This window comes from Athene noctua, chromosome 1 (genome assembly GCF_965140245.1).
Source record: "Athene noctua chromosome 1, bAthNoc1.hap1.1, whole genome shotgun sequence".
In the NCBI taxonomy this organism is placed as follows: Eukaryota; Metazoa; Chordata; class Aves; order Strigiformes; family Strigidae; genus Athene; species Athene noctua.
The window spans coordinates 183,539,248-183,562,000 of record NC_134037.1 but is presented as its reverse complement, the minus strand read 5'-3'; the positions used below and the strand labels follow the sequence as shown (position 1 = coordinate 183,562,000).

The following is a 22,753-nucleotide window of genomic DNA, read 5'->3' as shown; positions in this document are numbered from 1 at the left end:
TAAAAAAATACTTAAAAGCTATTATTTTATTACATTTGACATAAATCAAGGAATCTTTCAATGTACTTCCTGGACTTTGATTCAGGTTTCTGCACTGCCACAAGAGCTCAACTATTTCTTTGTGAAAACTGAGCCTGCAAAAGCCACCCAGTGAGTGATGTGAGTGAGCGTTAGCCTCACTGAGGGTGGAAGTCATCATGCCTACACCTTTAGCAGGTTGAAAGCTAGATGTCCAGAGATCAAATTCACATTAAGTCTCTTAAATATAGAGCAGGATATGGATGCTTGGGGCAACTGCACAGCCAATGACCACAACGTTGTCTGAGCCATTGTTTCCTTGGATAAGGAAAGATGTTGAAGCAGCAGCAGCATCAAAAGAAACCTCGAAGGAGGCAAAGCGGAGAATTCCTGCACATTGTGCCAATCTGGTGTTTAACAACACTGTTCTTCCATCGGCCTCTTTGAAGATATTTCTATGCCTGTCAATCTGGACACATCAGTACAGACAGAAATCTGGACACAAGGCTTATTGGTGTGGTTTACCTCAGGTATTTAAAGTTAAGAGTATGTCTGACAGTTAAACTAATACTAAGCTTGGATTCTCAGTGGGGAAGTGATGGATAAGCTGTCTCACACAAGTCACAGTCTTCCTTATAGAAGAAAATATGGATGCAGAGACCTATGTGAGCTCTCAAATTGGGATCTTTCATTTTCTGATGCAGTAGGCTGGATATATCATGAAATGGTTTTGGTTATGATATTAGTTTATAATAGAGGGAAAACTGAAGGCAGGTTTAATTTCTTTACATTTTCAAAAGAGCATACAAGAATATGTATTTTTATATGTCCAGCTTGCATCCAGTTTTTCAGAGAAGTAAGTCCTCAGTACTCTAAAAAACAGGTCCATTGAATACGTTACTAGTGACTCCTGAAAATACAGGCTGTTCTCTCTGCCCATCATGCTGAGTAAGCAAAAAATGAAGTTGCAGTCACATAGCCAAAAAAATGCTGTTTCCATCTATCCACATGTGTCTTGACATTTCCAGTGCTCAGTATCCTACCATTTCTTTCCTGAATCAAAGCTTCCCCCTCTCATTTACAAAATATTATTCAGCTAAAAATCATAATTTGATGAATGTAATTCTTCTAAATGATAGCCCAACACTTTGCAGTTTGATTTTCTTCCTTACCAGAGTTGTGCAACAGCCTTCATATTTTTGTGCAGCATAATTTTGCTTAAATACTAAAATAACAAGACCTTAATAGAACATAAAATTACTACATCACTGTAGATAGCTCTTTGCTGCCAGCCATTCCTTACAGTCTTTGCCATGCATGGCTCATTACACAGGAAACTGTTCCAGGTTTCTTGTGCCCTATAGCCCATTTGCATGTGCTATTCCTTCACGGATCATATTATCAGCCTTTTTATTCCCACATTTTAAAACACCTAACTGCTAAACACATTTTCCTATTTCTTGGAATTATTGGCGTTAAATCACTACATTCAAACAGGCAAACAGATCAGATTATATAAGACAGTTGTCTGAACAGAGAACACTTGTTCATCTTTTTCTCAGCATTATGAATGCAGGAAAAGCATAAGGTGTCATTTTGGAGGCTATAAAGAAAATAGCATTCAAGCATAACTTCAGAAAGAGTTTTAGCCATTGAAACTCAATGGCCGAGGGCAACAAAAATTTCCCATGGATTTAAAATTCATAGAACTGGCAGACCTTTTGTAGAGACAAGGGGTAAAGTTCATACGTTTCATAGCTTCACTAACTCCAAGAAACAACAGTGCCTTTATGTACTCCTGAGCTTTTCTATAGAAGAGATCCCTCCATGGTTTGCAGAGATAAGAAATAATGCAACGCAGCTACAATACTCCCATACTTCTGAGCAGTGTAGCTTCCTAAACACATTCATATGCTTGGTCAGCAGATATTCTGTACCTTTAGTTGAATTACAATGTTTTAAAAGTAAAAAGCTGTCAGCCACCTTGAAGAAACACTAGCTGCCTTTTGCAGTTCAGCTCCCTGTTAACTATGGAAAGAGGCAGCTCTGCTCGAAAGGGATGCCTGGGAAGACAGAGTGAAGTCTGAATAATCAGGCCCCAGTAGGGGTCTGGCAACAAAGCCCAGAGGGGAAGTTAAAAGGATTAGCACTATAACACTGTTTCGCATTAGTACTCCTCTGACCCAAAACCATCTTCCTCCTCCTAAGTCTGACCTTCATCATTTTTGCTGTGCTCAGAATACCTAAATTCACTCATGCATAACTTAACCTTTTAACTGAGGGATAGTCACACCAATGTGCCATATGAGCAGTTTGAGTGTGGCTTGCTCATTAGCTGTATCTGCATTTTTAGCATCGTCATTCAGGATGAGCCTGGTTTGGAAATCAGTATTAGGGAAAGGAGAAGTTCAAATGCTAATTTAAGGATATCTGTGCTTTTGCAAAGCAGAAGCCCCTGTGCTTGCTGTATGTCTTCCTGCTGGTGCTTTAGTTCAGGTCATGAAAACTATCACCCAATCCTCTCCATTAATCAAGCTTTAGTTCATATCTCTGACTGATGCTAAAGCGCATGAAGTTTCATCCTCTCAGATGAAATAAGTCAGGTGATGAGCTCCAGATGAGTATCCAGTCCTCAGGCCCTGACTAGAAGGACACTATGAGAGTAAAACGCACATAGTCTGGGTATTGAATACTCTGCACCAATCATTTCACTCTACAGATCTGTTGTTAACTGGTCCAGCATGACTTGTTAATATGGACACAGGCACTGAATATGCCAAAAGCTCAGAACTTTCAGGAAAATCTGACTGAGGGTTCAGGCACGGGCAAGTTTGGAAAGTGGGGAACACTGAGTTTCAGAAATAGAGCATATGGGAAAAGGTGAAGTCATGGGAATGGGAATGAGTGGGAGTGGAAGATACTGAAAAGACAGGAGATAGCCATGACTGGAGTCCTGGTTTATGAAGACAAAAGTGTGTGGCATGAATTAGGAAACACAGGTGAGATTTCCATTAGGAGACCTACAGGGTATAATACATTTCAGCCATATTAACATTCTGGGTGGGAGAAATGCTTCTGAAGTTAACGTTTTTGAAACTAGGTTGTTAGTTTGTGCCCTCGCTCAGTTCACTGTGACTAAATATCACAGAGTGGCATTTAAAATAAATTGTAGTATGAATTCTGCTGAAGAAATCATCCCTGTCTGCTAGGAGACTGTAGTACCACTCTGCTAACCTTAGTTTGTCATATCCTCTACAAAGGCTGAAATCCACCTCACCTGATTTTAGGTCAGAAAGACAACAAAGCAAGATTTTTCTGCATGTCTTATAAAGCCATCTTTGAATGAGATACAACAGATGTCAGAGAAAACAAACCCACTCTAAATTATACTAAATTTCAGTTCTTCTGATGAAGTAGAGGTGCCCATAATATAGAAGCCTACTGACTAGATCCTGCTAATCCTGAGATCCATTTATACTCATTAGGCATTTCAGGGAAGGAATTTAAATGGTCAGTTTTAAATGGCTTTAGTGCAAAAAAGAATCCTGTTCTGGAAGTACTATATCCACCCACTATAAAAGAAGCCTGCAGCAAATGGGCTAAGACATAATGCTCCATTGTCAGTGACTGTATTTCCATATTATTTCCATCACAAGACTGCAGTATATCCAGAATATTTCCAGTTAAACTAGTACACTACCTGGAATGCAATCATGCATAGTTTAATCAAAATTAGAATGGCTTATTAAAAGAGGGCATCTCATGATGTTGCCTAAACCAGGACCTAAATAAACAGAAAGAAAAAAAAATCATAGAATCATAAAATGGTTTGGGTTGAAAAGACCTTCAAATATCATATAGCCCAACCCCGTCAATGTGGGAAGGGACATCACTACACCAGGTTGCTCAATGCCCCATCCAGCCTGACCTTGAATACTTCTAAACATGGAGCATCCACAACTTCTCTGAGCAACCTGTTTGAGCATCTCACCACCCTCATTCTAAAAAATTTCTTCCTTATATCTAATCTAAATCTTCCCTCTTTCAGTTTAAAACTGTTGCCCCTCATCCTATCACCACACTCCCTGATAAAGAGTCCCTCCCCATCTCTCCTGCAGGCCCCCTTTAAGTACTGGAAGGCCGCTATAAGGTCTCTCTGGAGCCTTCTCTTCTCTAGGCTGAGCAACCCCAACTGTCTCAGCCTGTCCTCATAGGGGAGGTGCTCCAGCCCCCTGATCATCTTCGTGGCCTCCTCTAGACCCACCTGAGTAGATCCATGTCCTTATGCTGGGGACCCCGGAGCTGGATGCAGTAACTCCAGGTGGGGTCTCATGAGAGCAGAGTAGAGGGGGAAATTCACCTCCCTCAACCTGCTGGTGACACTTCTCTTTATGCAGCCTGAGATACAGTTGGCTTTCTGGGCTGCAAATGCACACTGTCAGCTCATGCCCAGCTTCTGATACAGCAGAATCCCCTCTACAGGGTTGCTCTCAACTAACTCATCACCCAGTCTGTATTGATACTGGGAATTGCCCCAGCTTCATTAGGTTCACATTGGCCCACTCCTCAAGTTCTCGCTGAATGGCATCCCTTCCCTCATGCATATTAAATGGGTTACTGAATTTCTTGCAAATATTTAATTACATGTAAATGCTCATAAAATGGCTTCTTTTAAACCTACAGAATATCTCATTTGGATTTTCTGCTGAAGTCAGTTTTAAAAGGTATGTCTTTTACAGGCAGGACAGACTTTCGCTGTCTCATTGTGTAAATAGTATTTCTGTCTTAAAACCAAACACTTCCATTTTAATCTTTTTAAATAAGGATGAGAGGAGAACACTGAAAACTAAGACTACTATTGTATTTAAGGCTAGCATGAATTTTTTATTGTTTTCTTAAAAGTCCCAAACCTACTGGAGATGCCTTTCCCCCACCCTGTTCCTTCATGCTGTATTAGACCTTGCAGAAAGACTAACACCGCACCCCTTCACTAAACCTGACTTGTCAGGCATCAGCAATGATGAATATTATTTCCATTATTCTATATTGTTCTGCCTAGATCAAACCCATGTTTAATAAAATATCTTTCACCACAATTTATTTAAAACCTTCCCAGCCTTCCCACCACTCTTCTTCCTTAAGTTAAAGTGAACATCCCACATAACATGAGAAGGTTTTAGCTCTGTATGTCAAGCCATACATAGTTTGAAGACAGACTGCAGAGATGATAAAGATTAGTTATGCAAGGTTTTGATGGGAAAGGCCTGAATCTTCATGTCCTCTTTATATATCTCCTCTTTTTTTTCATGTAAGTAGTAAGCCACAGATTTAGATCCAGATGTCTAAAACCCAGTTAGTAACACAGATAAACTTGTGTTCACTCAGGTATTTACAATTTTCACTCTATTGTTTCTTCACAATGAAGTTCCCGTTTCTGTTATTGTTGGGGCAATTCCTGTGGTTCCTCCAACTGCAGCTGAACCACTCCACGATGCCTTCTACTCAATTGCAGGAAGGCTTCCCTGACTTTCCAAGCACTTGGAGGGAAAGAGAGAGAGGTACTATAAACTGCAGCATAAACTGGTTTAATCTGTGTCTTCCCCCTGAGGTGAATAAGGGATGTATAGTGGCTGACATGAAAGTAGAAGCCTACTTCCAGCTATGCCTATGTTGCTAGTTTGGGAGAGTTGGGGATCACCACCCAAACTGGGTGAATAAGTAACTCCTCAGTTGTACATGGAGATATGGAGATGTGAAATTGTAACAGAGCCACAAACTGACCCAGTCCAGGTTTCCTGTCTCAGCATGTTTGCATTTATAAAATAAAGATAAACCCGCAAAATATTAAAAATACAACCAGTACCAAACCTTTAATGAGATGCTTTAAACCACAGCCAAATTTTGGCATGGTAAAACATCTGTGAATTATTTCACCCAGTGAAACAAAATTCTGTTAATATTTGGAAAATGTGGTCAACATCTTACATGCTCAAAGTTAAGCTGATAATGCATCTAGAGTCTGAACAGAAATTCCCCAGTTCAGATTTGGGGATTTAGAGTGTATTTTAAGCAGCTCTTCTTAGTACAAGTATAGTCCACTTCCTAGTATCATTTGCTATTTCCTCCCAAGGAATTTCCTACTAGTGTGATGACAGCTGCCATTTGTTTCCTTCATTCTGAGACATTCTAGAGGCCTTTATGGCTTTTGATCTTTTATACCATCTCCCTTAAATATTTTATGAAACATTAAGACTCATTTCATTAGTTGTATAATCAGGATTTTGAGAATGGGTGCTCCTTGTACCCTTCTGAGCTACTGGAACATCACTGCTGGAATTATATTTAAGCAACTATATTTGAGACTGGAATTGGTCCCTTGTTCTTCCACATCACTACTAAATTTTGCATCAATTTGTGCTTCAGGACAATCATTAAATGATATCTAAACACAGCCTGCTGTTGATGCCTCATGCAGACTTTAAGGCCCTTTTTCTTCACTTCTCAGAAAGGTACGTGCATGTCTGTCTGGATAGAGGTGTGGTGAGGGAGGAAGAATTAATAAAATAAACATTTGTTATCTTGTTACAAAAGCTATGAAGAAACAAGGTACCTGCAATGTTTATTTCAAGGTAGCTAGCAAGGTCCTCACTATAGCCTGGACTAAGGATGTTTATCCACCATTTCATTACCTTTTCCATAATAGCTAAAATATAATAGTAATCTTGTGATTATAAAAAAGACCAATTTTGTTATTATAGGGATCAAGAGACCTGATCAGATTAAGTGCTTCTAACTACTGGAGGCTTGTTCTTCAATAATGAAACACAAACATATTTTTTAATAAAATTAAAATATTTGACATTTTACATTTCATAAAGTCTCTTTTATATTGTCTGGTCTGACACAAACTTTCACAATGAAATAACTTTTTAAAAATTCATGTGAACTCTTCACCTCCTCTTTCACCAGATGTTTTAATTCCAATGAGTGTTTCAGTCTCATTCACAGATCACAGGAATAGATCAATTTTTTGTTTTGATAGAACAGCTCCCTGTTGAGAAGTTCAGTTTCATCAAAATATACACATTCTACAGGAGTACATAACGAAAAAGTAAAAAACAATTCTACAGGAGTATTTTAATGAAAAAGTAAAAACCAATTCTTTCAATTAATTTTGCCATTAAATACAAATATTTTTGTTTTACCTATAATATGTATTAGTGCTTTAATACAGTCAAGTTGAACAAAACTATTGCTCATCCCAGCTACATCCCAGAGCACAGTAACTCAGTCTTATTCTAGGGTTCTGTGATCTGAAAATGAAACAGTTTTAGTGGGTTGATTGGTTTGGAAGGGTTTTGGCTTCTTTTGAGGGAGTTGGGGAGAGAAGAAAGATTGGATATTGCTGGGGAAGAGATTACCATTCTAAAAGAAGTATATTCCACAAAGACACAACCCTACGGTAAGAAGCTTTCTCCTATGTCTTCTTAAATCATCAATATCATTGGTTCTTACTGCTTTTTGTAAGTAAAACTGTATGTAAACTTCAAAACATCTTCCAAAGTCATGATTTTAATTATCATTTCCAGGTAAGACCAAGGCATGAGAAAATTTTCCAAAGGCTCTCTGGTATGTCACTGTCCAGCTCCCCTTCCTGATTAACAGTTAGTTTCAGCTAGCTGGTATGGAGTGGCCAACAAAGGATCTGTTGTTCTTGCAACTCTCCTTGCAGCATTACACCAGGAAGCCATAGCTGCCTTGGACCACACATTGGCTAACACTCTACTGACACAAACCCCACCCTTTCCTCCAACTCTCTATGGAAACAAGCCTAGACAAACGTGTGTACCATTAAAACAACCAAAGGTATGATGCTACGTTATCATTTTTATCCATATACAATCTCTAATATCATTAGAGGCTCCTCATATAGCACTCACCTGTCAGCCTAGGGCACAAGTGGCAATAGCCATGGGAATTTGTTCAGTATTTCCATTCTCCTGGCCTTTCTCAGACTTCTCCTGCCTACAGAATGAAGCAGTGTGGCATGGAGACTCTTCATATAAGCAGACTTTCACCAAGAGCCTTCCTGTATTTCCTTTTTTAAAAATTGGAGTCTTTTAACAGCAACAAAATGGAAACAAAACGCCCAAATACTACAGTGCCATTTTGCATTCTGGTTTTGAAACGAGAGTTGACAGGACAACATATGTGACTAATAACTGCTCTTCAGAGTTAAGCTCTGCAAATGGTGATTGACGGGGAGCTGGGCATGCCATTAGCCAAGGGACTTATCAACTACAGACCAGCCAAAATAAACTCAGAGAAATTTCCTCAGGGTGTTAATCACTCGGAGTATCATTCTTTCCCACACGCTAGGCAAAGATTCTTGACCTTCTGATCTGGAGCAAAACCACCCCTATTAATTAAATAATTATCACCTGAAGACATACGTAACCTTTTCACCCTACACAAGAAAGAGAACAGAGTAAGTAAACAAATATCTATTGCAAACATGACTAAACGCCCAAGCTTGCTTCATGACCTACAGTGCATATGCCATCCTAATATCACTTAGTTATATCTGCTCAGCAAAGCACATGAACATGCATTTTTTTAAATCTCTAATGGATAAGTCCTTGCACAGCACTTTCAAATGAAACAGTCCAAAGCTGGGAAAATTGTCAGTCACCTTTCAACTCTAATAACTGGAATTATGCCTGGCCTTAAGTACAGCATTGTATAATATCTGTCCATAGCTTCTAACTGGTGTCACATCTTTCATTGTACTTTTAACTGAGATTACATACCACAACATCAAATGTCTTTATCATAAAAACTAGCTTTTCCCATATAACTGCAGTCATGAAATTGCATGGGAAAAATTTTGGTTTGGGGAGTAAGACTTTTGCAAAGTAAAGCAACATGGGCTTGCTTTTCTGTTCGTTAACAGCCAGACTGTCACTTCTGCAGGGTGAGCGTTTGTTTATACAGAGGAAGATCTACAAGATCACCAGGAGTATGGGTCTTATAATTGGAATGAAGCTCTTTTTTAACAGAACCTCATGGTAAAAAAAATCCCTAATTTTTTTTTACATCAAGGCTGTCCCATAAGCCTGGCTTACAAAGTTTAGAAATGAAGATACATGAAGTTATTGGTACATTTGACTGTTTAACAGATTATATATATCTCTAGCCCTCATGTACAAGGTTTCAGTGCCTGGTAGAAAACATTTATTTACACACACTATGTAATGACCTCAAGATTCAGAAAGCCAGAAGCCTTGCAGTTTGATCAGAAAACTAAACCTTATATTATAGCTGCTTTTAGAGACATTAAAAATCCATCACCCTAGAATATTGCAGTGTCTTTTTCATACCTGTTAGAAAGAAAAGCTTGCTAGAAAAATAGTTTTCCAAAGGATTTATAAAACACAACTCCACTGATCATCCCATTACACCTTTAGAGTGCAACACAAAGGGACCTGTAAAGGACACGTACCATCAGGAATGGTTCTTTCAAGAAAAGATAGGTCAGACAGTTTAATGGAGAAAGAATGGGAAGTTACAGTGGCTGTTGCGTTTAACCCTCTTTGTATGCCTTCAGAGGTCTTCTTTTTCCTTCTTACCTTTGTGTATGCTGCCTTCCTTCTTTTGCCTAAAAGCTCTTTAATTTTACGAACTATTCCTCTTTCTTGCATCTGTGCTTACCAAGGCAAATTCTGATTCTGTAGCACTGAAAAGTCCTATTTTCATCCTCAAGGCTTTGAAAAAACATAATTTACAATTTCTGTGTAAAGGCTGCTTCCTCTGCTTTCCTAATGCAATTTTAAGAAGAGAGTCTGGTAATCCTTTCCTTCTCTGCAGGCTCCTCGTGGTCTCCTCTCCCACATAGTTGTTTTCCCTCTGGGCCTCTCTCTGTCCCTCTCGTCTGTACTTTATTTTCTGAGTAACCTAGTCTAGTCTCCGGAATGCACCCTGGAATTTTAAAGTGTACTGCTGTCAAGAAAAATAGAGATCTGCTTCCCCTGTTGTTATGTAGGAATAGCACACAAACAGCCAGAGCTGCTACATTCTTTCTCTTCTCTTCCCCTTCCTTTACCTCTTTTCAAGAACTGCAAAAAGACAAACCCATTTAGTCATTCCACAGCATAGCACCAACCAATGGGACGAACATCCACCAAAAGATGTTCAGAAAGACTAAAAATTATTTTCAAGCTTAGGAGTGTCAAGGAAAATGTCCTATACCAGTTCAATGATAGAAGGAGGACAGGGAGAGGGGAGGAGAGGGGAGAAGAAAGTGCTACCAGCTTTCTTCTTTGTTATGCTCAAACTTCCAGCTGCACGCTGACAGGGACAGGAGTCCTAAGTTGGCAAAGTCTAACTCCCTGATGAGGTTAGAAGCACATTTGAAAAGGAAAGGATTGAGATGGCATTTACCCTCTTTCTCTAAGACCCCTCTCTTCCCTCTGGGTTTACCCTACAGTTCTGTGAGCTCTAGTGTCATCCAGATGCCTGGGGATGGAGCAGGAGGTTAAAGACAGAGGCCAAAAAACTAGGGACAGACAAGCGAGGAGGAAGTAAGAGAAATCCTAGAGCAGGGTAAGAGTAGAAGGCAGCAAGGCTCAATCCAAAGAGGTTTAAAAAAAATAATCACTTGGACTTGGAAAATGTACCGGAATTAGTCTGAAAACTCAAGGGAACCTCAGAAAAAAAAAAATCAGCACCATTGGTTATTAGTCTCTCTTGGGGAATACCTACCTCATCAACTTAAGACAAACAGGGAAATAAATTGCATTTCTCTACAAACCTCTTTTCTCTGGTAACAGTTTCCAGATTTTCTAGACCACAACGACACGATCTGTCGTCCTAAAGCTAATTCCTCTACAATATTTACAGGTAAAAATTCACAGAAACAGACAATAGAAAAAAATCATGGAAATAACAAATTAGACAAGATCCATGATCTAATACTCCAGGATTTCTGGTCCAGAAAGACAGATGATGGTTGAAAAATAACCAAAGCCTTTTGTGAGCAATCAAGCAATAAGATCAAGCTAAAGGGGGAAAGGATTAGGTTGGGGGTTTTTCTGTTATGTTGGCCAGGGAGCCTCTCTTGGAGGATGTAAAGTAACTTTCTCAACACAGCTGTAATATGAGCTTTAACAAAGATAAATATAATGCCCTGCACCTGGAAAGAAGTAATCCCAAGCAGCAGCACAAGCTGGGGACTGATGGGCTAAGCAGCTCTGCTGAAAGGGACCTGGGGGTGGTGGCAGGCAGAGAACTTAATGGGATCCAGTGGTGTGCCTGGCAGGGAAGGTAGCCAGCAGTCTCGTGGGCTGCACTAGCAACAGTAAAGTCAGTAAATCAAGTAATATGGCTGTTTCAGTCTACTCAGCACTTATTAGGTCACACCTGGAATACTGTGACCAGTTTTGGTTCCCTCAGTTGAAGAGATGAGAAAGGGTCCATCAGAGGCTACCAGGATTATTAGGGAGTTGGAGATTTTAACATTTGAAGAAAAGTTGGATAAACCAGGTTTGCTCAGCCTGGGTAAGAGAAGGCTCAAGGGCGATCTAATCACACTTTCTGAATATCTAAAAAGTCAGTTAGAGAAGACACGGAGCTACTCTCTTCACAAGGATGCACACTGACAGGACAAAAGGCTGGGGCATGAGCTGCTTTGAGAGAAATTCTGTCTGGATATAAGCAAAAAAAATTCTCCCCCGTGAGAGCAGCTGAAGATTGGAAGGGGCTGTCCAGGGGTAGACTCTCATGTGCTGGAAATGCTCATGATTGTCTGAATAAGTTGCTGTAGTGACCTGTGTTGAAGAAAAGGTTGGACCAGATAATCTCCAGAGTCCAATCAGAACTTTCTGTGAATCCCTATCTATGCACAGTCATAGAATCACAGAATCATTCAGGTTGGAAAAGACCCTTGGGATCATAGAGTCCAACCATCAGCTCTACTCTACAAGTTCTCCCCTGCACTATATCCCCCAGCATCTCATCCAAACAACCCTTAAACACATCCAGGGATGGTGACTCCACCACCTCCCTGGGCAGCCTACTCCACTGTCTGACCACTCTTTCTGTGAAAAGTTTTTTTTCCTAATGTCCAGTCTGAACCTCTTCTGTTGCAGTTTAAAGCCATTCCCTCCTGTTCTATCACTAATTACCTGTGAGAAGAAACCAGCACCAACCTCTCTACAATGTCTTTTCAGGTAGCTGTAGAGAGTGATGAGGTCTCCCCTCAGCCTTCTCCTCCCCAAACTGAACAATCCCAGCTCCCTCAATCTCTTCTCATAGAAATTGTTCTTCAGGACCTTCACCAGCTTCATTGCCCATCTCTGCACTCGCTCCAGCACCTTGATATCTCTCTCATATTGGGGTGCCCAAAACTGGACACAATACTCCAGGTGTGGCCTCACCAGTGCAGAGTACAGGGGACTATCACCTCCTACTCCTGCTGGTCACACTATTTCTAATCCAAGCCAGGATGCCGTTGGCTTTCTTGGACACCTGGGCACACTGCCAGCTCATGTTCAGTTGCTTGTCAACTAGAACTCCTAGATCCTTCTCCTCCAGACAGCTCTCCAGCCACACCTCCCCAAGCCTGTAGCACTGCTGGGGGTTGTTGTGGCCCAAGTGCAGGACCTGGCATTTGGCCTTATTGAAGCTCATCCCGTTAACGTTGGCCCACCGATCCAATCCATCCAAGTCTCTCTGTAGAGCCTCCCTATCTTCACGCAGATCGACACTCCTGCTTAACTTGGTGTCATTTGTGAATATAATACACTCTATGTCCTCATCAAGGTCATCAATAAAGATGTTGAACAGAAATGTTCCCAACACCGAGCCCTGAGGAACACCACCTGTGACCAGACGCCAGCTGGATTTAGTTCCATTGACCACCACTCTCTGGGACCGTCCATCCAGCCAGTGCTTGACCCAGCAGACCGTTCGCTCATCCAGGCCATGAGCAGCCAGTTTTTCTATGAGAATTCTACGGGGAACTATGTCAAATGCTTTCTGAAAATCCAGGTAGACAACATCCACAGCTTTTCCCTCGTCCAATAGTCAGGTCAGCAGTCTTGCTAGCTGTATGAATAGTATTGTTCTCAGTTCACTCATCTTCACCCTCAAGCAGGAGGCTTCTACTACTCTGGGGATACATGATATTTATTTCCAGTCATTGCTAATCTTTCATAAGCAGTTTACACTTTAGTTCTCTTTAAAGGGAGGAGGAGCATGGGAAGCAGTAGCAGACTTCTCCCATGACACTTTCTTTTGCAGTCAAGACATTCAAGGAGAGTTAAATTATGGGAGGATTTTTTAACCTTCAGTAGTAAGGCTTAATTAGGGATCAAGAGCAAATGTTATAGCACAGAAGAGGCACCTCTGAACGCTCATTCTTACTGGGTTTTTGTTCCAATTAAGCTGGTTAACAAGGGATGTAGGAGCATTTGCATCTGAAGTATATTCAAAGACTTCAGATAGCTATTACAATTTTAAATTTTACTTGAGCTGAAAAATCTGAGTAAGCAGGACCTTTTGAAGATTAGATGTATTTGAAGAAATGGTGAGGAACCTGTACAGCTCTTTCTCATTAAAATATTTCAACACTGCAAGGAACAAGCTCATGCTGAAACTGAAGAACAAATTTCTTATTATTCAAGAGAATACAAATTAAAATAAAAATGGTTAAAAAAAAATCCAACAGGAAAGAAATCACGGTATTGCTCTCACACTACTACCTGATCTGGCTGGCATTTGTCACAAAGGTGCAAATCTACTCACAGACATACTTGAATAACTACAATAACACCCAGTTTTGAAGGGGGAATACACCCCACCTCCCCAATCCCACTGACTTCAGCAGAAGCAAAAACAAGCTTGAGAGCTTTTGGATCAAGAAAGGCTAAGAAGCAAGAGGTGCAACCTTGCAATACCCTTCATTGGTTACACACCAGTAACAGGCATAGCTGTGAGTGGATAGGTAAAACTAAGAAAGACACAGAACTTTTATTTGCTAGCATTTACCAAAATACTGTAACAGCAACAGATTATTTTTCTATTAGAGCAAAGAACAGTAGCAATTAATCTGCTAGTTGTTCCCTGATGTACCACAATTTGAGTCCTGGGAAACGAAAGTCTTTCCCTTACAAGTCCAGATGGTAGGAGAGATAAAAACCAGCATAAACATAAATATGAAGGAAAATCCTTGTCATTTTGTTGAAGACTAAAAAAACCACCTCAGTTTTTCAAGAGAAATACTGATGGCTTCATATGAGACCTTACATTTCACAAGGAAAGTATATGGCATGATTCCTTTAATCCACTCTATTTTACATAAGCATCCAGTTAAAGCCAAAAATACTATTTTCTAGCAATGAAAAACCTGCACAGGAAAAGCATACACGGCTACATGAGGTAGCACAGTCATTCTTTATTCACGAGCTTTAATGAGCTTTACATGCAAAAGGGACATGATACTTTTCAGATTTTGTAGCTATAATTTTGCTGTGATTAAATTCACTCCTTTTTGTTGCACAGAGGACATACATAAAAGGGAAGCCAGTTTCAGGGGATTTTGTTTTGTATCAGTTTTTCCCAGATCTCTAGAATTAGCCTGAAGGATCCTTTTAGAGAACAAGTAAATATATATAAAATATTAGGACAACACTGCAATGCAAAAAGGATGTTAAATTGCTCATCCAAGGAGATGACATAATGAATACTGACATAATTTCCAAGCAGCAAAGCAAAACTAGGTCAAATCACATTGACCTATCTAACATAATAAGCCTTTTTTTTCCAGATATTTACAATGTAGACTGTGTCTGCAGGCATTAATGTCCCTTGTTATCAACGTATAGTGTTGTCACTCTGCTTTAATGTCGTATCACCATGTTGTGTTAATTAGACCAAAACAATATAGTGCACTTTTGAACTGCTTAACTCCCAGTTTGAAATCTCTGCCTAAACTATACTTCTGAGGTTATCCAGATAGAAATGAAGTCATTAACTCTTTATGGTCACTTGTTTCAATAGGTGCTACTAAGCCTTATGGAACAGCATAACTGCATATGGGCAAAAAATTAAGCTTTATAAGTTGCATATTATTTGTCAAAACCAAAGTCCACATAGCTAACATCAGTCAGCGAGCAAAGTGCACACTAATTTTGATGCCACTTAACACAAGGCAGAACCCATGCGTATACACTCTCCTGAGCATCATGTGGACAAATCTGTTCTGTGCTTGGCCATCAGGTGTCCCTGCCTAAAAGCTTTATCCACATGCAGTGTTCTGAAAGGGACAGTCCTTTCCTTCCTCAGGGGAGCCTTCCCTTCCCCTGCTCTTGTTCCTCTGCACGTCAGATTTACAGCACGTGTATTTCTCAGTGAGACTATAAACAGAGTTGTGTAGGATTCCACCTACAGCCTCTCATGACTCACACAAGAACAGAAACACAAGAAGCGAGAGTGGTATCTATCTGTATCCCAACCTCAGGAGCTGAGGTGGGACCAGAGAGCAGGCTGAGAGCTCAAGGCCCTAGGCAGCTGGAGCTGGTTGGGAAGGAGGAAAAAAGCTGAGGCAGGAGACAGAGGTAGATTTTGGTGGTCCACAAAGCAGGAGTTGTCAACGGAGTTCACATCCTCCTGTAAAATACAGATATTTTGCAAAAAAGGGTACAATCTTAGGGGGGAAAACCCAATCTATTCCAATGATAAAACACCCTCCAACACTTTTGAAGCTTGAATGGTGATGAAGAGTACCTTGAAACTCAGATTCTGGCTGTTCTTATGACAGAGTGGCTGAACTTGGCAACTCCAATTCTGAATAGATATATACGCATATATATGCAAATGTGTAGTGTTTCTCTTTTTGTTTCCTTTCTTTATGTCTCCAATTACTTCTCAGGAAGAAAAAAAAAAAAACAACAAATAAAACCCAATACAAACCCAAACCAAATTAAATAAAAAATAAAAAGAGGGATGATGCTTCCATATGGGTCAACTACTGAAAAAAAGTATTTTTTGTGAGAACCATTTTGCCATAGAATACTGATTTCTCAGTATTTTTTGCAAGAAAGCATCAGTCTCAGCTAATGCTCAAAGTAAGGTTTCTAATAAAAAAACAGAAGGGGAGATCCCAGAGGTGGTCAGGGGGATCTCATGTGAGCAAGTTCTCTCTTCACCTGAGTCTAAATAGCACATCGGCTCGCCAGTATCACAAAGTCCAACCTCCTTCACTGGTGGGGGGCCTCTCTGGGCTCCTGCTGCAGCTGTTCAGTAATTAAATACCTGCAGACCCAAAGAGCCAAGCTAATGTCATTAGTCATGGGCACCTGCTTGGGATGCAGGGGTGCCAAAGAGAGGTGGCAGGCAATGCAGGTGCACGGGCAGCACAAGGCAGCCGGGGTGCAGCGTGACGGGAAGCTGTCAGCACCGCCAAAAGCACAAGAAATATGACAGCCTCCTCACCCCAAAATGTGGAGTGAATGTCATAGAATGTCACCAGCTCCTTTCTGGGGCCATTAAATATCCCTCCATAAATATTTTCCTTACAGTCTATCACACTACAATGAAAAATCATATCAGCCCTGTGGATCTCCTCAACTACTGTCCCACTAAGCCAGGAGTAAAAGCCAGGACTTTCTTATATTTGTTTTACTATCTTAAAATTGTTCTTGCACCCAGCTATCTCAACACTCAGGAAATAAAAAAAGTTTTATCATACTTCAGGGCCAAACAAACATCGCCTATTTGCCAGCTTTTTTGTCTTCCTACATCCCCCTGGGAAGATATAAATAATAACGATAACCAACCATGACATGACAGCAAATAGGAAATAATTTTAAAGAATTAAGAGCTATTTTTATTGTTTAGAAAAGAGATCAAAATCAGCTTTCCTACCCCTTAGTGCCTTTCCCAGCTCTCAGTCAGGGTGGATTCTGCACTGCAAGCCAGGGATCTCAGGGATATACAGTAATTCCTTACAGCTTGCTAAAGCATTACAAGCTCTAAGCTGCACAACTGCAATAAAAGACTTCAAACCCAAGAACAGACTGAAGAATGAAGTACTCTAAGAAGTCTGAAATTCAGTTCAAACAAACTCCAGAACACATTCAAAAGGCTATTCACATGGCTGTATACACATACAGGTCTGCTCCTTTCTCTCAGCTCAGTCTTCACCCTCAGCCAAATCAAACTGTGTGTTTCTCCAAATCAAATCGTTTCTCCAAATGCTGAAGCATTTACTGAGCTTCAGCATATCCCCTGAGCATCCACCACCGCGAGATCCTTGTTCCCAGCAGTTCATTTTCCTCGACCCCAGGCTCCAGCAGACCCCTTACCTCTGGTGCTACTCTGCGGAGGGACTCTGAGGTCTGACAACTTTTTGCAGAGCTCAGAAGCTGTGGAAGGCCTCCGGTACGGCTGCCTGCCTCCCTGTCCCTCCCCAGCCGGGAAGCCCTGGGACTAGGCGGCAGTGGGAAGCCGGCAGCCAGCACAGCAGAGTGTGGGCAGGCGGGAGGACAAGAGCCAGAGCCAGATCTCATCAAAGGCAGGAGGCCTGGTGGGGATCAGAGAGAGGAAGATACACATCTAAATAATTCAGGCACTAATAAAAGCTTTCGGTTGGGTTCTGTTCAAGATGCAAGATGAGGCTGAATTGCGACATATTTCAGGCTGCCATCAATGCAGAATGCACTGTTATTCCAAAAACCCAACACTGACTAACCAACATTATTTTAAGAGTATTCCACATAGAGTTAATGAGGAAAGTGGCTATGCCTGGTTTTGTATTTTTGTAGCGTTAGTTTGAAATCCTATTGTGAAGATTTTGAAAACTTCAAGTCTGACCTCTACAGGTAGGCTGCTGAAATGGGTACAGTATCTTCTGATCACAAATTGGACATAAGACTTTTAGAAACTGGAGAAAAGTGATGGATCAGATGTACTATGTAACATCAGTTTATCATCATTGCATCTCTGACGCTGTATTTTAAAACCACTACTATCTGTAGCATCATCTGTGGTAATTCGGCTCCTACAAATACTTTCTTGCAAAATGCATAGATGGTGCAGCAACACCAGAAAAAGCACATCCAGAGTGAACATTTTCACATTCAAAAGTGGTACAGGGTTTTGCTTCTGCTTTTTATTAATTACCGCCCCCCCCCCCTTCCTCCCCAATCTTCCAAATGATCTGCCCTTTCAGAGCTACAGAAACAAATGTTACTTTGAAACTGATAACATCCACTTTCATATTGCAAAACTGATGTTTTTAAATGCCCTGATTGGTGCCACCTTTTTCTAATCAGAACCAACCACTCTAACAAACTACCCTTTGTCCGAAGATCCCGTCCCCTCTGTTCCCACCAACCTACAGCACATGTTGCTATAGCTACCCTGCATGTCTATTTACCACACAAGTGATCAAAGGAAGCAGACAACACACATACATACATACACAAAAAACCTCCCCAGGCTTCCTACTGAGCAATGTCCAGCTGCTAATTAACTGATACACTCCCAGCCTGTGGACTCTGTACACTTGTTTTCTTTATTCTGCAAGGTACGCAAAAAAAAGCACCATTCTCCGAGATGTTCACGCTTCCCTTACAGACCAAACAAACAACAAAACTTCCCAGGAGGAACTTTAAAAGAGAATTTCCTAAGACAAGGCTAAGGATTACAGCACTCCAGGATAAGAATACAGCTTTTCTTCTGAGGAACACATTAAGAATTTTAAAAGGTATGCAAAAGAAAATAAGAAACACATGCCAAGAACTTAAACAGCTGTAAGGAAAGGGTATGAATTTGAATTTTGCATGTGTTTTGCACTGAAATTGTATGCAGCACCTACTCACTTCGTGAATTATATGCATGCTAAAAGCTATATGACTGCAGCCATGATAAATAATTGCAGTGGCTTAGAAACACAGTTTTTCATTTTTAGGTGACCTGTCAGTTAACAGTTCTTCTGTTGAACCTCTTCACGTGACGAAGGGATCCAGTCTGCCTCAATCAAAGTCAGTGCAACTTTAGTAGGAAGAGGCCAAAAAAAGGAGTTGCATTTGTTGTCAATGACACTCCCATGAGCTGCACTTCAGAGATATGTTATGGGTGAAAGTGAGTGAAAATGGAAGTATTAAAATTCATTAAACATTTGATTTTCTGTGAAGTAGACTTAGGGAACTTAAAACAGAGCCCACAGTGCCCTCTCCAGTTCTACAGCAAACTCAGGGAATCCAGCCACACAAAACCACCACTCTACCACATGAAGGCTGAACATCTCAGGAGTTTCCATCACTTGAAAGTTTCCTTACTTGGGAATTTCTTTTTAAGTAACAAACTGAACCAAGTACTCTGGCAAAGCAGAAAATGTGTTACTGGCAATGGATTTTTTTCTGGTCAGGTTACTTGAGTTTTTGGTCTTGCAACCATGTCAGATACTTTTAAAAAAATTGCCGTTCTGCTTCCTAACACTAGTCTTACAGCACACTAGAACACACAAATGGGTATATTTCCTGTGGATGCTTAAACTTTTACAGGTACATGGCAACCAGGGTACTTTTATGTGAGGTCATTCCATCAGATATCAACAAGATACCTCTTGCTAAGGTTTTCAATTATCCTTTAAAAATGATGGTTATTTATACCATCTCATTTACAAATCTCAACACAACATTTACACCAATGCCTATTACCTGCTAGAGATTATTGGCCTGGCACAGTGGTAGGTTGAGTTGAATCAACTCAACAAGCTGTATATTACATTCCTACAGTAATTCCTGCACTTCTATTGGGGAAATTAGTGCATTTGTCTTGCTATGTGCTATTGTTCAGTACCTGTGGGCTGTCTTTAGGTCAGATCCGTCATCAGCACAATACAGGGTTTCCATTCCAGCACCTGCAACACGCTGCCTGCTTGATGGTTAACTCTGCATCCCCGAATTGAGCTGCAGCTCCCACTAAAAGCACTTCAAAGTGGGAGCACTGGCTCCCAGATCCTGGTAAGAGGGAGTTAACCCACCCCCCCTCTGCCTTATAGCCAGCTGGTGTAAGGATGGGGAAGAGAGCACAGGGGAAGGACAGGGAAAGCAACAGGACAGGTAGGGAAGGAGGATTGCAAGGCAGAAGAGTAGCTAAAAAAAAGCTCCTCTGAAGGGAAGGGCTGTAAAAGGAGCCAATAGAAAAGTCACTTTCTGTCTATTCCTCTTTCCCATAGCAATTTCAAACTGGAAGCAGGAGCACGGGCTCCAGCTGCACATGACTTTCCTGCTCCCAAGTGTCTGCTGTAATGGATTTCCTAAACATTTTGTACGGTTAGTTCATAGCTCATCACAATCTTCAGTTCCCACTACAACATGAAGTCTGCTGCTGCGGCCCGGTATGCCCAGTGGCTCTGCCCCGCCTCGCTTTCCAGCTCCCCGGATTTTGCCCCTCAGGCCCTAGCAGCGCGCACAGACTTTCCCTGCCAAACTGAAAATATTTGTGCACAACGAACCAACCAAACCCGGGGAAATACGCCTAATTTTTTCCCTTGGCAGGGGGGAGAGAAACCGCACTCTCAGGCAGGTGTTTAAACAAACTCTGGCAGCGCTTCAGCTGCCGGCTCCACCCCCCCCACCCCCCGGAGGAGATACGACCGGGGGGGCGGGGGGAGCCTCCACGGGAACGCGCGTACCCCTCGCTGCGCTCCTGCGGGGGAAAGGGGGGGGGGGCACGGATGGGGCTGGGCCGGGCCCCGCCTGTGTCTGAGCCTGCACCTCTTCTGAGGCTGGAATGTCTCCCGCCCTCCCTGTCCCCCTCTTTTGGAGGGAGACCGAAGGTTCGTGTGAGTATTGACATTCGCCCCCGCCCCCCCCTTCTGACTTCTTTGCCTTGCTCTTTTAACCCACCGCTTATGAATTTTCATCACTCACGAAGCCTTATTCTTTAGGTAGAAGTATTTCAGGGGAGTAATGCACGTGTTTCACAGAGCGTTTTACTTTTTATTATTGCTATCTTGTAACATTTCTGCTTCTTTTTCATTCCTCAGTGGCAACCCCCTGTGCCAAAGTACCCTCTTGTGGTGATAATGATTTCTGAAGACTGCGTGCATCCAGCTGACCAAATTGAGTGTATAAAATGCCTTTCATGTTGCTTCTCAAGGATGAGAATTCCCCTCTCTCTTTAAAGAGCTATAAAAGTATTTTTTTGGCTAGTGGGAGAAAGAAGTACCTTTCCTGCTCTCATCATTCTCTTTCTTCAGCCTTCCCCACCTCCTGTAACTTATAGAAAACTGTTGTACGGAAGCTGAGATTTCCCACCATGGTTTCAGAAAGTGAGCAGAAAACAAATGCTCCATTTGCACTACAGGTGCAAAATCCTCACACATGCATTCCCTGGACATGCACTATAAAAGTCCCACTGAGAGCTGAATGAATAACACCCACACAGAAAAGAAGAACCTAGAAAACTTCTCTCATTTCCTCATATTTACCCATTGCCTACCTAGAAAATAACATATTAAGTGCAAGTTTCGGAAGTGGACTGGCAAGGCTTTTTAAACTGGGACAGATCTCTGATTCAGTCTTGAGATACAGCCCAGCCAGTTTTCCCTGCTCCCACAAGGCTCTTCTAACCGTAGAATGTTGTTGTAAAACTATGAACAGTGAGAATCAAAAACATTTTACCACTGTGCCTTTTAACTGCAAGAATAAAAGCTCCTTTTGTCTCCTCAGGTGAACAGAAGTCTTGGAAAAAAAACCCCCAAACATCCTCATTTGAATAATCTTAGCGAAAAAAATCCCTAGAAAACCCATTTTAAAGTACTTCTGTGAAGCTGTAAGACAGCTTGAAACTACATTTTAAAACAATCAGAAGATTAAAGCACTGGCAGGCACAGCACTCATGCAGAGCTGTTTAATAAATTATCCCTGGGCTGAATTATTGGCATATTTAGGCATATAACACAGCAAGTTCTTTCCTTTCGCATGTCACAAACAGGGCTGCGAGACAACCTACACAATACATTTAAACCATGGCAAACTGGAATTGATTTACATCCCTCGCAAACCGCTTTCATGCCCCAGACAAACCCAAAAGGCACAATGACCTGCGTGGCATCGCTACCTACCGGGAGGATTAAGCAAAACCCCTCAACTTGGTTACATTTTTAATTTTTTTTTCCTTTTTCACCCTGGAAACTTATTTTTGACAAGGCTAAGAAACAAGAAGAAAAAAAAACCCAAACAAACAAGAAAAACAAACCAAAAACAAACAAACCAACCAAAAAACCCCCAACAAAGGCAGCCAGAGCTCCGCAGGGGTTGGTACCGGTCCCGTCCCGGGCTGTCGGGGCTCGCCTCGCCCAGCCGGCCCCGGCGGGCAGCGGCTCCTTACCTGCCTCATGGTGAGATTCCCATCATCCATCCAGCCGGCAAGGGGCTGCTCACACCGCGCTGCTGTCGGCAGGGCAGAAATCCATCAAGTTTCCCACCGTAAGCAAGCTTCCCCCCCACCCCTCCTCCTCTTCCCTCCTATTATTTATTCCTCCTCCCCCCCCCCCCCCCTCCTTTTTTTTTTTTTTTTATCCTTTGCTGGGGGGACTCTTCTTAAGACAATGTCAAGTTTCCCAACCTTCCTCCACCAGCCTATTAAAAGTCGGGAGCGGGGAGGCAACTGTCCGCCTGGCTCTTATTTCAAACCGCAGCCCAGGGATGTAGTAGTTGGCTGA

General features: G+C 41.6%; 1 protein-coding gene across 1 annotated transcript in view; it reads right to left on the bottom strand.

Annotated features, from left to right (window-relative positions):
* The window catches only part of MID1 (midline 1), a 152,945-nt gene extending 130,419 nt beyond the window's left edge, over positions 1-22,526 (bottom strand). The window contains exon 1 of the mRNA XM_074907293.1: positions 22,420-22,526. The gene's annotated coding sequence lies outside the window, so the exon portion shown is untranslated. The remainder of the gene's footprint in view (positions 1-22,419) is intronic.
* Positions 22,527-22,753: the final 227 nt, after the last annotated feature.